At 45.3% G+C, this 15,066-nt stretch overlaps 1 pseudogene; it reads left to right on the top strand.

Annotated features, from left to right (window-relative positions):
- The window catches only part of LOC140184968 (uncharacterized), a 50,761-nt pseudogene extending 36,040 nt beyond the window's left edge, over nt 1-14,721 (top strand).
- Nucleotides 14,722-15,066: the final 345 nt, after the last annotated feature.

Below are 15,066 nucleotides of genomic sequence, written 5' to 3'. Positions count from 1 at the left end.
GAGTCCAGTGTACCCCTGTATCCATCCCCCTGAACAACATATATATCACTTTAGATACTGTTGGGGACGGTGGGATGACCCAGCAATGGAAAGTCACAGTAGTATCTCTAGCCCTTAGTCTGGCTCTCAGACTGAGAAGGGAAGGGTGGTGAAGAGGCCAACTGTGGTCATAGGTGATTCATTAGTTTCGGGAACTGACTGGGTGTTCCGTTCGTGACAATGAGATGCCAGGATTGTATGTTGTTTCCTGTGTGCTCCAGGTCTGGGTTATCTCCGGTCGACCGCTCAGCATTCCTAAGGAGGATCAACAGTGATGGTCATGGTCCATGTGGGGACCAATGATATGGGCTGGTGGAGTAAGGAGGTTCTGCAAAGGGAGTTCAGGGAGTGAGGTGCTAAGTTAAAGTGCAGCTCGTCCAGGGCTGTGACCTCAGGTCTGTTATCTGTGCCACGTGCCAGGGATCGGAAGAATATACAGTTTAACACGTGGCTAAGCAGCAATGAGGGCATAAGATTGTTGGATAATTTGAGCCCGCGAGGATTGCTGTGTGCAGGGGAGTATGAGGGTGTTGGGGGAGAGGGGATATCGTTGATGGAGGGTGAGTGGGCAGGCGGGTCTCTCTCTATCTCACAAACACATGCAGTGGAGTGTGAGGGAGGGGAGTGAGAAGGGATAAGGGGAATGAGGAGTTTGGAGTTAGGGCTCCTTCACAAAGTCCCAGACTCACCCACCCCTCCCCCTCTGGAACTGGTCCCATTCCCTACCCCAGGCTGGGGGTGGGCATTGAGTTGCCTTGCCAACCTTTTTGTGAATTGTTTGATAACATCTGGTTAACACACTTTGATCATAAATTTAAGTTGAACTTGAACGTTGAAATGTATTGCTTGTAAAACGTCTTCTTCTTCATGTGCCTTGCGCGTTATGTGCTTGGGCGATCATGGCTTTCCACATCGGACGATCCCACACAGCCTCAATGATATCTCACACACTTAGATCTGTTAGTCCTTTCACAGTATCCATATATTTCCTTCTTTGCCTTCCTCCTCTGCGTTTCCTAGGCATACGGCTTGTAACGTAAGGCATTCTCTGTCTCCCTTTTTGCTGACAGTGCCCAGGAATTTAAGTTTCCTCTCATTTAATGTTCTCAATAAGGATCTTTCTGTATGGACACATTGGAGTACTGCCTCATTAGTTACCCTATCTCTTTGTGATATTTTCAGCATTCTTCTAAGAAACCACATTCCTGGTGCTTCTAAGTTTCTTTGGTGTTCTGGTGTTATACTCCATGTTTCGGAAGCATACAACAAGATTGACCAGATGTAACATTTTAGTAGCTAAAGCATTATTGAAATAGACATGTGTCTGTTGGTAATAATGGGTTTCATTTTTTGGAAGTTGGTTTTGACAATGGCAATTCTTTTTATTTCAGCTTTACTTCTAGCATCTTGTGATATAAAGCTACCAAGGTAATTAAAGCTGGTCTTTTGTTCAACCTCTTGCTTACCGATGTACAATTGGCCGTTGAGAGTATCCTGCTGTTTTGATATTACCATATATTTGTTTTTTTCACAGTTGATGGTTTGACCAAAATCTGCACTTGTTTGTACTACTTTGTCTCGGAGGATTTGTAGGTCTTCTGCAGCACTTGCTATTAGGTTGGTATTGTCTGCATATCTTATATTGTTGATGCTAACACCTCCAAATTTTAACCCATTTAGGTCTTCTATTTCTCTGAGAATCATTTCACTATAGACAGTAAATATTTCTGGTGAGGCAATGCATCCCTGTCTAACTCCTCTTTGAATTTTAGTCCAACTGCTTATATTATCAATTTTTTTCACCGCCGTTTGGTTCCAATATAAATTTTGAAGCAGTTGTTGGTACCTTCCGTCAATGTTTAGTTTAGCAAGAATTTGAAATAATTCAAAGTATCAAAATGTCTTATGGGATATTGGATGATATCCGATCAGCTGCTTTTAGTTAAAATAAGGGGTAACCCTTTTAACATTAGCATAATTCAAACCAATGCGCCAACAAATGATGCGGATGAAGAGGATATCAGCAAGTTTTATATGGATCTCAACAGTGCTTATGAGCAATGTAAATATCAGGATATAAAACTATTCATGGGAGAGTTTAATGCCAAAGTTGGACAGGAAAGGGTTGATAACATCATAGGAACTTTTGCATTTGGGAAGAAAAATGAAAATGGAGAAAGGTTTACTGATTGATGTGTCAGAAACAACCAAGTGATCACCAATACTTAGTAGAAAAATCATCCACGTAGATTGTGTACTTGGATTAGCCCTGGAGATAGAACAAGGAATCAAATAGATTTCATTACCATCAATGAATGTCTCAGAAATAATATCACAAATTCTAAAGCCTACCCAGCAGCAGACTGGTTCAAATCACCATCCTGTAATATCTACCATTAAAGGAAAATTAAAGAAACTGAAATGTGGAAAAAAGAGAAAGAAGTATATGTTGGGAGAACTTAAAAAATGATAGCATACTTAAGCAACAATTCAAAACAACTGTAGAAGAACAACTCAACGAAAACATAACAACACCTATTCAGGACAGATTTAAATATGCTATACAGCAATCAGCAGAGGAGATAATCCCAGTACAAGAAATCCAACACACCAACAAGGTGTGGAGAACCCACGAAATTCTGGATGTGATGGAACAAAGAAGGTTAGTGAGGAATAATGAAGTGCAATACAGAGAGCTAGACAGACAGATCAGACAATTGTGCAATATTGCAAAGGAAGAATAGCTGAATCAAAAATGCAATGAAGTAGAACGCCATATTAACAACTTTAAAGAAATGCACAGGAAAATTAAGGAAATTACCGGAATTAAGAAAACCTCCTCTGCAGGATGCATAGGATCAGCAGACGGATCCATACTATCAGATCCAGATAAAGTATGTGAGAGGTGGATTCAGTATATAGAGCAGCTATTTGAAGATAATAGAGGGGAACCCCCAGATATTAAACACCCTAATTCTGGCCCACCTATTACCAAGAAGAAATAGCTAAAGCAATGAAAAGCATGAAACCTGGTAAAGCCACTGGACCTGATGAAATTTCAGTGGAAATGATACAAGCCCTAGAAGATCTGGGCACAGATATTCTTTTTGAACTGCTTAATGGCATATATAAGTCTGGTGTATTGCCTGACGATCTGTTGAAATCAGTATTTATAACTCTGCCAAAAATTCCTGGAACTACAGATTGTGAAAGTTATCGAACAATCAGTCTTACGAGTCACATAATAAAGATTTTGTTGAGAATTGTTCTGAGTCGAATTAAAAACAATTTAAGGCCATAAACTTCTTAGTAAAACATGTACTGATGAGGAATGGTCTCAGTGAAGATCCGAGAGTGGAAAACGAACTGGTGTTCAGCCCCACTGCTCCGAGCCAGACAAGAACCCTGATCTGAATCTGTCCCATCTGTCTGTTCTTGACACATCTCACTCTAAAGTTTCCTCATTGCATACCTGTCCCAGTGTCTTTTATTTTCCTTCTCAAACTCATTCTCCTGCCTTCTCCCCATAATCTTTGACGGCTTTACAGAAAATCTTTGGGACCAAATGCAATAAGCATTATCATTTTGGATCTCCCCCTCCCACTTTCAAATCTCTTACTAGCTCTTCTTTCAGTTAGTCCTGACGAAGGGTCTCGGCCCGAAACGTCGACTGCACCTCTTCCTAGGGACGCTGCCTGGCCTGCTGCGATCACCAGCAACTTTGATGTGCGTTGCTTGAATTTCCAGCATCTGCAGATTTCCTCGTGTTTCCAGCAGCTCATCTTTCTGCGACAGGAGAACACACTTCGGAGATCAACAGTCTCTGCATTATTATTTCCTACATCATTATTGGGCAGTGGTACAGTATTATTGTGTATATTATCATTCTCGATTTTATTTTTAGTTAAGTCTGCACCCTGCTAATTGTGTGTTTTAAATGTTGTTGCTGTAACGAAAGACTTCCCCACTCGCGATCAATAAAGTATTTATTATTATTATCATCATCATTATTATACACCGGCCCTTTAACTCTTTCACCAATGAACTTCCCAGATCTTTACTTCACCCCTGACGAATCTGACCTATCACCTCCCCTCCCCCAGAACATTCTTGCTCCCTTCTTTCCATTCCAGTATTAAAGAAGGGTGTCAGACTGAAACGCCGACTGTTCGCTCCTCTCCAGAGCAGTTGCCAGACCCACTGAATTCCTCCAGCATTTTGTGTGTTTTGCTTTGGATTTCCGCATCTGCAGATTTTCTCCTTTTTAAGATAATGCGCATGCGTATTCATCGCGCCCGATCCCGAATATCGCGCATGCGCACTGTAGACGGGAGGCTCACACGGATCGGAAGCAGGTAGGAGCGGGGCTGCGGGCGGGAACTTAATCAGCGGCGTCTGAGCCGCGATTGAAGGAAAATTACTATGAGCTCCGTCCACACTGGTTCCGCACCCCGGGACAGTCCCAGTCCTTTCCCTCTCTCTCAGCCCCGCGATTAACCCGAGCCACGGGGAGATTCCTGCTGATCAGAGCTGGCGGCACCGCCATTTCTGCGGCGCATGCGCATCGCTGGTTTCTTGGATGGCAGATAGATAGGTTTCTTGTTCGTGGGGGCTTCTGGGTAAAGAGGTAGTCATAGGTCTTACTACAGTGTTGTCCCTGTAGAGTATGTCCCAAACGCTGCCGGCCTCCAGCTATATAAATCCGAGGATGAGTAACTCGGAGGAAAAATATAGTGCCCAGTTACTCTCGGATGAAGAGTCTACCTTCCAGTCAGTGAAAATGTTAATTAGTGCTTCATCGCAAAAAGACATCCGCCCGTCAGCTTTAGTTCTCTCTGGGAACTAAATAACGATATGAAACAGCTTTGTCCTGGAGGATAAGTGACATGCAGTTTTCACATCACAAAAATGCCACACTCCAATGAGAATAACTACTATCCTCCCATTCATGTAAACACGAGGAATTCTGCAGATGCTGGAAATTCAAGCAACACACATCAAAGTTGCTGGTGAATGCAGCAGGCTAGGCAGCATCTCTAGGAAGAGGTACAGTCGATGTTTCGGGCCGAGACCCTTCGTCAGGACTAACTGAAGGAAGAGCTAGTAAGAGATTTGAAAGTGGGAGGGGGAAGGGGAAATCCAAAATGATAGGAGAAGACAGGAGGGGGAGGGATGTAGCCAAGAGCTGGACAGGTGATTAGCAAAGGGGATATGAGAGGATCATGGGACAGGAGGCCCAGGGAGAAGGAAAAGGAGAAGGGAGGGGGAAAAACCCAGAGGATGAGCAAGGGGTATAGTCAGAGGGACAGAGGGAGAAAAGGAAGAGAGAGAGAAAGAATGTGTGTATTAAAATAAATAACGGATGGGGTACGAGGGGGAGGTGGGGCATTAGCGGAAGTTAGAGAAGTCAATGTTCCTGCCATCAGGTTGGAGGCTACCCAGATGGAATATAAGGTGGTGTTCCTCCCACCTGAGTGTGGCTTCATCCTTACAGTAGAGGAGGCCGTGGATGGACATGTCAGAGTGGGAATGGGATGTGGAATTAAAATGTGTGGCCACTGGGAGATCCTGCTTTCTCTGGCAGACAGAGCGTAGGTGTTCAGCAAAACGATCTCCCACTCTGCGTCGGGTCTGGCCAAGTCTAGGTAAGCGGAACAAGCGCTACACATGCCCTTACACTTCCTCCCTTACCACCATTCAGGGCCCCAGACAGTTCTTCCAGGTGAGGCGACACTTCACCTGTGAGTCGGCTGGGGTGATATACTGCATCCGGTGCTCCCGATGTGGCCTTCTATATATTGGCGAGACCCGACGCAGACTGGGAGATCGTTTTGCTGAACACCTACGCTCTGTCCGCCAGAGAAAGCAGGATCTTCCAGTGGTCACACATTATAATTCCACATCCCATTCCCATTCTGATATGTCTATCCACGGCACCCTCTACTGTAAAGATGAAGCCACACTCAAATTGGAGGACAACACCTTATAATCCGTCTGGGTAGCCTCCAACCTGATGGCATGAACATCGACTTCTCTAACTTCCGCTGATGCCCCACCTCCCCCTCGTATCCCATCTGTTACTTATTTTTATACACACATTCTATCTCTCTCCCTTTTCTCCCTCTGTCCCTCTGACTATACCCCTTGCCCATCCTCTGGGTTTTTTTCCCCCACTCCCCCTTTTCCTTCTCCCTGAACCTCCTGTCCTGTGATCCTCTCATATCCCATTTGCCAATCACCTGTCCAGCTCTTGGCTCCATCCCTCCCCCTCCTGTCTTCTCCTATCATTTTGGATCTCCCCCTCCCCCTCTCACTTTCAAATCCCTTACTAGCTCTTCCTTCAGTTAGTCCTGACGAAGGGTCTCGGCCTGAAACATCGACTGTACCTCTTCCTAGAGATGCTGCCTGGCCTGCTGCGTTCACCAGCAACTTTGATGTGTGTTGCCCTCCCATTCATGTTTGTTGGCATTGCCATAGATATCAGTCAGCTGGGGGAGAGGATCCCGGTAATTAGAAAATCTCCAGGATCAGACATGTGGTAACAAGTTCTCTTTGTAGTGTTCGGGAACATGACCAGAACTTAAACTAATACCAAAGGAAAGAGACAAATTGAGCCAAGTCACAGGTTGATTGAAGGGTAAAGTAGCCCATTGTCAGAGAGAGAGAATGCAGTCAGAGAATTTGTTGGTCAGTCAGGATGCCTGATCGTGCTTTGCTGGAGGATGAGGAGTTTATATAGAAACATAGAAACAGAAGTCTACAATACATTACAGGCACTTTGTCTCACAGCTTTGTGCCAACGATATAACCTACTCTAGAATTTGCCAACACACATCAAAGTTGCTGGTGAACACAGCAGGCCAGGCAGCATCTCTAGGAAGAGGTACAGTCGACGTTTCAGGCCGAGACCCTTTGTCTAGAATTTGCCTAGAGTTTCACTGCCACATAGCCCTCTATTTTTCAGAGCTCCACGTACCTATGTAATAGTGTCTGAAAAGACTCTTATTGTATTCACCACACCACCGTCGCTGGCAGTGCATTCCACGCACCTGCCACTCTCTGTGTGAAAAAACTTAACTCTGGTATCCCCCTTGTACCTACTTCCAAGCACCTTCAAACTATGCCCCCTCATGTTACCCAATTCAGACGTGGGATAAAGACTCTGGCTACACACACGATCAGTGCCTCTCATCAGCTTATACAACTCTCTTCGATCACCTCTCATCTTCCATCGCTCCAAAGTTTACTCAACCTACTCTTGTAAGGCATGCTCTCCAATCCAAGGAACTTCCTTGCAAATCTCCTTTGCACCCTTTCTGGAGTATCCACATACTTGCTGCAGTGAGGTGATCAGAATTGAACACAGAACTAAAAGTGGGGTCTAACTAAGGCCTTATATATCTGTAACATTACCTCATGGCTTTTGAACTCAGTCCCATGGTTGACGAAGGCCTTCTTAACAACATTGTCAACCTGCGGAGCAGCTTTGCGTGTACTATTGACACAGACCCCAAGATCTCACTGATCCTCCAAACTGCCAAGAGTCCAAACATTAATATTGTATTCTGTCTTTAAATTTGACCTACCGAAGTGAACCACTGGGTTGAATTCCATCTGTCATTTCACAGCCTTGTTCTGCATCCTATTGATGTCCCGCTCCACTGTGGCAACCATTCAGGGGTGGCTTTGTTGGTGAGGAATGAAATTCAGTCCCTTGCAAGGGGGGACATAGAATCAGGAGATATAGAGTCAGTATGGATAGAACTGTGAAATTGTAAGGGCAAAAAGACCCTGATGGGAGTTATCTACAGGCCCTCAAACAGTAGCTTGGATATAGGGTGCAAGTTTGCCACTGAAACACGGGTGTGTTTAAACTAAGTTGTGGGGGGGGGGGGGCAGGGCGGGAGGGGACGAACTGGACACAAGGATGGAGATAAAGGGAAAGTGAGAATGAGAAAAGTTAAGCAAGACAGCAGAATCAACAGAGCAGAAAGCTCAAGAGGGGATTGTACAGTATGGCCAAGTGAAATAGGAATTGACATGAAAGGTGAGGGGAGTAATGAATTAAAAGTATTATATATGAATGCACAAAGTATAAGAAATAAAGTGGATGAGCTCGAGGCACAGTTGGAAATTGGTGAGTATGATGTTGTAGGAATAACAGAGACATGGCTTCAAGTGGACAGGGCTGGGAAATGAATATTCAAGGATATACATCCTATTGAAAGGACAGACTGATGGGCAGAGGGGGTGGGGTGGCTCTGTTGGTGAGGAATGATATTCAGTCCCTTGCGAGGGGGGACATAGAATCAGGAGACGTAGAGTCAGTATGGATAGAACTGAGAAACTGTAAGGGCAAAAAGACCCTAATGGGAGTTACCTACAGGCCCCCAAACAGTAGTCTGGATGTAGGGTGTAAGTTGAATCAAGAGTTAAAATTGCCATGTCGTAAAGGTAATGCTACAGTTGTTATGGGAGATTTCAACATACAGGTAGACTGGAGGAATCAGGTTGGTACTGGACCCCAAGAAAGGGAGTTTGTGGTGTGCCTCTGAGATGGATTCTTGGAACAGCTTGTACTGGAGCCTACCAGGGAGAAGGCAATTCTGGATCTAGTGTTGTGTAATGAACCAGATTTGATCAGGGAACTTGAGGTAAAGGAGCCATTAGGAGGTAGTGACCATAATATGATGTTTTAATCTACAATTTGAGAGGGAGAAGGGAAACTCGGAAGTGTCAGTATTACAGTTGAACAAAGGGAACTATGGTGCTATGAGGGAGGAGCTGGCCAAAGTTCAATGGAACAATACCCGAGCAGGGATGACAGTGGAACAGCAATGGCAGGTATTTCTGGGAATAATGCAGAAAGTGCATGATCAGTTCATTCCAAAGAGGAAGAAAGATCCCGAGGGGAGTAAGGAGAGGCCGTGGCTGACAAGGGAAGTAAAGGACAGTATAAAAATAAAAGAGAAGAAGTATAACATAGCAAGGATGAGCAGGAAGCCAGAGGACTGGGAGACTTTGAAGGAGCAACAGAAGGTAACTAAAAAGGCAATACGGGGGGGGAAAGATGAGGTACGAAGGTAAGCTAGCCAAGAATATAAAGGAGGATAGTAAAAGCTTCTTTAGGGTCAGAGCCTTCTCTATTTCCTGAGGAGAGTGAGGTCCTTTAACATCTGCCGGACGATGCTGAGGATGTTCTACGAGTCTGTGGTGGCCAGTGCGATCATGTTTGCTGTTGTGTGCTGGGGCAGCAGGCTGAGGGTAGCAGACACCAGCAGAATCAACAAACGCATCCGTAAGGCCAGTGATGTTGTGGGGATGGAACTGGACTCTCTGACGGTGGTGTCTGAAAAGAGGATGCTGTCCAAGTTGCATGCCATCTTGGTCAATGTTTCCCATCCTCTACACACTGGTTGGGCACAGGAGTACATTCAGCCAGAGACTCATTCCACCGAGATGTAACACAGAGTGTCATAGGAAGTCATTCCTGCCTGTGGCCATCAAACTTTACAACTCCTCCCTTGGAGGGTCAGACACCCTGAGCCAATAGGCTGGTCCTGGACTTATTTCCTGGCATAATTTATATATTACTATTTAATTATTTATGGTTTTATTACTATTTAATTTTTTATGGTGCAACTGTAATGAAAACCAGTTTCCCCTGGGATCAATAAAGTATGACTATGACTATGTGAAGAGGGAAAATTAGTTAAGACCAAAGTTGGGCCCTTGAAGACAGAAATGGGTGAAATAATTATGGGGAACAAGGCAATGGCAGAAGAGCTGAATAGGTACTTTGGATCTGTCTTCACTAAGGAAGACACAAACAATCTCACAGATGTAATAGTGGCTAAAGGACCTAGGGTAACGGAGGAACTGAAGGAAATTCGCATTAGGCAGAAACTGATGGGACTGAAGGGTGATAAATCCTCAGGGCCTGATTGTCTGCATCCCAGGGTACTTAAGGAGGTGGCTCTAGGATTGGTAATCATGTTCTATAGATTCAGGATCAGTTCCTGCGGATTGGAGGGTAGCTAATGTTATCCCACTTTTCAAGAAAGGAGGGAGAGAGAAAACAGGCAATTATAGACCAGTTAGTCTGACATCAGTGTTGGGGAAGATGCTGGAATCAATTATAAAGGATGAAATAGCAGCACATTTGGATAGCAGTAACAGGATCGGTCCGAGTCAGCATGGATTTACGAAGGGGAAATCATGCCTTGACTAATCTTCAAGAATTTTTTGAGGATGTAACTATGAAATTGGACAAGGGAGAGCCAGTGGATGTAGTGTACCTGGACTTTCAGAAAGCCTTTGATAAAGTCCCACATAGGAGATTAGTGGGCAAAATTAGAGCACATGGTATTGGGGGTAGGATACTGACATGGATAGAAAATTGGTTTGCAGACAGGAAACAAAGAGTAGGGATTAACAGGTCCCTTTCAGAACGGCAGGCAGTGAGTAGTGGGGTCCCGCAAGGCTCGGTGCTGGGACCGCAGCTATTTACAATATACATTAATGATTTAGATGAAGGGATTAAAAGTAACATTAGCAGATTTACAGATGACACAAAGCTGGGTGACAGTGTGAAATGTGAGGAGGATCTTATGAGAATGCAGTGTGACTTGGACAGGTTGGGTGAGTGGGCAAATGCATGGCAGATGCAGTTTGATGTGGATAAATGTGAGGTTATCCACTTTGGTGACAAGAACAGGAAGGCAGATTACTATATGAATGGTTTCAAGTTAGGAAAAGGGAAAGTACGAGATCTGGGTGTCCTTGTTCATCAGTCACTGAAAGTAAGCATACTGGTACGGCAGGCAGTGAAGAAAGCTAATGGCATGTTGGCCTTCATAACAAGGGGAGTTGAGTATAGGAGCAAAGAGGTCCTTCTGCAGTTGTACAAGGTCCTGGTGAGACCCCACGTGGAGTACTGTGTGCAGTTTTGGTCTCCAAATTTGAGGAAGGACATTCTTGCTATGGAGGGAGTGCAGCGTAGATTCACTGGGTTAATTCCAGGGATAGCGGGAATGTCATATGTTGAAAGATTGGAGCGACTGGGCTTGTATACTCTGGAGTTTAGAAGGATGAGAGGGGATCTGATTGAAATATATAAGATTATTAGGGGATTGGACACGCTGGAGGCAGGAAAGATGTTCCGGATGTTGGGGGAGTCCAGAACCAGAGGCCACAGTTTAAGAATAAGCGGTAGACCATTTAGTACGGAGTTGAGGAAAAACTCTTGCACACAGAGGGTTGTGGATCTGTGGAATGCTCTGCCTCAGAAGGCAATGGAGGCCAATTCTCTGGATTCTTTCAAGAAAGAGTTAGATAGAGCTCTTAAAGATAGCAGAGTCAAGGGATATGGGGAGAAGGCAGGAATGGGGTACTGATTGTGGATGATCACAGTGAATGGCGGTGCTGGCTCGAAACGCCGAATGGCCTACTCCTCCACCTGTTGTCTATTGACTATCGGCTATCCATAGCACCCCCTACATTTGTGTCATCAACAAACTTGCAAACCCAACCTTCTACTTCCTCATCAAGGTCATTTATAAAAATCACAAAGAGGAGGTGTCCCAGAACAGATCGCTGTCGATTAGCACTGGTCACCATCCTCCATGCAGAAAACAAACCATCGACAACCACCCTATGCCGTCTGTGGGCAAGCCAGTTCAGGATCCACAAAGCAGGTCTCCTTGGATCCTTGCCCCATTACTTTCTCAATGAGCCTCGTGTGGGGAACCTTATCAAAAGTCTTACTGAAAACCGTGTACACTACACCCAGTGTTCTGCCTTCATCAATATGGTTTGTTATGTCCTCAAAAGAATTCAATCAGGTTCGTAAGGGATAACCTGCCCTTGACAAAGCCATGCTGACTACCCCTAGTCAGATGGTCATAAGCCCTCCCTGTTAAGATCTTCTCCAACAATTTGCTCATCACTGATGCCGGACTCACTGGTCTATAATTTCCTGGGTTATCTCTACTCCCTTTCTTGATCAATCCTAGGGTACTTCTCCCATCCCTATTGATGATACAAAGATCATCGCCAGATGCTCAGCAATCTCCTCCCTCACTTCCCACAGTAGCCTGCGGTATATCTCAACTTGAGTTGAACTGGGTAATATTATGATGCCAGAGCTGACATTGAGAGAAGATCTTATAGAAACATGTAAAATTATAGAAGACAGAGGCAGGAAAAGTTGTTTCCACTGGTAGGTGAGACTGGAGCTAGAGGACATCAGCTTAAGGTTCGGGGCATTTGGGATGGAGCTGAGGAACTGCTTTTCCCTGAGGCTGGTGAATCTGTGGATTTCTCTGCCCAATGAAGCAGTGGAGGCTACCTCAGTAAAAAGCATTTGAGACAAGGTTGGATAGATTTTTGCATAGTAGGGAAATTAAGGGCGATGGGGAAAGGCAGGTTGTTGGAGACAGGCCAGATAATGTTCTCGTGCTCCTATTTCTTATCTTCTCACCATTCAGACTAAAAATCTCACCTGAAAAAATGTTCTTCACCCATTGATGTCCTTTCAAATATTTTACAGGTTTGAAATGGCAGAACACTTGTGCATGGGAATCTCAACATGTCAGTTTTGTCTCTCTGACCGGATACGGATACATAAGGAGTGACCAGATATTTTCTTTGCAAGATCAACACATCTGTTGTCGATCCTTGGAGATGAAGAAGTATCTGGTGATGTATTCTGTCTCTGAAATGAAGTTTTCTGTTGTAACTCAGTGAAATCCACTGGAACCGGGAGCTGAGAACACACCAACCAGCATTTGTTCACTGGAGATCAGTTCTTCAACTACATTGATTGTACAAGAGATTGAAACGTCTGACTTTCTGAATTGCCAGAGAATTGTTTGCAGTGAGATATAATTCTTCTTCTCTCAGTGTGGGAAGGGATTCTCTCAATTCATACCTGCAGACACGCCAGTCAGTTCACAGTGGGGAGAGGCCATTCACCCACTCTGTGTGTGGGAGGGGAACTACTCAGTCATCCAGCCTGAAGATCCATCAGCAAGTTCACACCATAGTGAGATGCTCTACCTGTTCTGACTGTGGGAAGCAATTAATTCTGTCGTCGATGCTAAAGATATATCCGAATATTCACCAGTGAGAGGACGGTAACCTGTTTAGACTGTGGGAAGGCATTCACACACTCAACCACACCACAGTGACACCAGCGAGTTCACACCGGGGAGAAGCCATTCATCTGCTCTGAATGTGGGAAAGGGTTCACTCAATCATCTCAACTGAATGAGCACCAGCGAGTTCACACTGAAAAGATGCCGTTCACCTGCTCAGACTGTGGGAAGCGATTCACTCGCTCATCCACACTACAGAAACACCAGCGAGTCCACACTGGGGAGAAGCCGTTCACCTGCTCTGAATGTGGGAAGAGATTCGCTGATTCATACTCCCTTGTGAACCACTACCGAATTCACACTGGGGAGAAACCGTTCACATGCTCTGAATGTGGGAAAAGATTCACTTGGTCATATCAACTGAAGGAGCATCAGCGAGTTCACACTGGGGAGAAACCGTTCAGTTGCTTTCAATGTGGGAAGGGATTCACTAAGTCATCTCAACTGAAGGTGCATCAGCGAGTTCACACTGGGGAGAGGCCATTCACCTGCTCAGTCTGTGGGAAGGGATTCACTCAGTCATCTCAACTGAAGGTACATCAGCGAGTTCACACCGGGGAGAGGCCGTTCACCTGCTCTGAATGTGGGAAGGGATTCACTGGCTCATACCACCTTGTGAAGCACTGCCGAATTCACACGGGGGAGAGGCCATTTACATGCTCTAAATGTGGGAAGGGATTCACTGACTCATCCAACCTTGTGAGGCACTACCGAATTCACACTGGAGAGAGGCCATTCAGTTGCTCTAAATGTGGGAAGGAATTTGCTCGGTCATCTGAACTGATTGAACATCAGCGAGTTCACACTGGGGAGAAACCGTTCAGCTGCTTTGAATGTGGGAAGGGATTCACTCAGTCATCTCATCTGAAGGTACATCTGCGAATTCACACTGGGGAGAAACCGTTCAGCTGCTCTGAATGTGGGAAGCAATTCGCCGATTCATACTCCCTTGTGAAGCACTGTCGAATTCACACTGGGGTGAAGCCATTCACCTGCTGTGAATGTGGGAAGCAATTCACTCAGTCATCCAGCCTTGCGAGGCACTGCCGAATTCACACCGGGGAGAAACCGTTCACCTGCTCCGACTGTGGGAAGGGGTTCACTCGGTCTTATCAACTGAAGTTGCATCAGCGCCGGATTTCGGAGCGAATGCTCCCGAGTTCGAATCCAGCCGGCTCCCAGGTTGAGCGTCGAGCTAGCAACTCGACCTCGTAAAAATAAGAAAGCCTGCTAAAAAAAATGCCATCATGACGGTGTCCTGATGACTCCACTCTGGGTAAAGGGCTTCTTCTTCTTCTTTCTGGCATCAGCGAGTTCACAAGGGGGAGAGGCCATTCACATGCTCTGAATGTGGGAAGGGATTCACTGAGTCATACTCCATTGTGAGGCACTGCCAAATTGACACTGGGGAGAAGCCATTCACGTGCTTTGAATGTAGGAAAGGATTCAATCAATCATCCCATCTGAAGATACATCATCGAATTCACACTGGGTTCTGAATGTGGAAATGGATTCGCTCAGACATCTCGAATGAATGAACATCAGCGAGTTCACACTGGAGAGAAACCGTTCAACTGCTCAGACTGTGGGAAGGAATTCACTCAGTCATCTCCACTGAGCGAATATCAGCGAGTTCACACTGTGTGGAAGCCGTTGATCTATTCTGACTGTGGGAACTATTGCACACATTCATCTCACCTACCGACAGACCAGACTGTTTTCAGCAGTGAGAGGACGTTGACCTGCTCAGACTGTGGGAAGGCATTCACACACTCATCCACACTGCAGAGACAGTGGCGGGTTCACACTGTGGTGAGGGTGGTCACCTGCTCTGATGTGGGATGGGTTTCAATCAGTCATTCATCCTTGT

The sequence above is a fragment of the Mobula birostris genome, chromosome 20 (assembly GCF_030028105.1).
Source record: "Mobula birostris isolate sMobBir1 chromosome 20, sMobBir1.hap1, whole genome shotgun sequence".
Classification (NCBI taxonomy): Eukaryota; Metazoa; Chordata; class Chondrichthyes; order Myliobatiformes; family Myliobatidae; genus Mobula; species Mobula birostris.
Note: the sequence above shows the minus strand (reverse complement) of the source record. Positions and strands in the feature narration are given on the sequence as shown.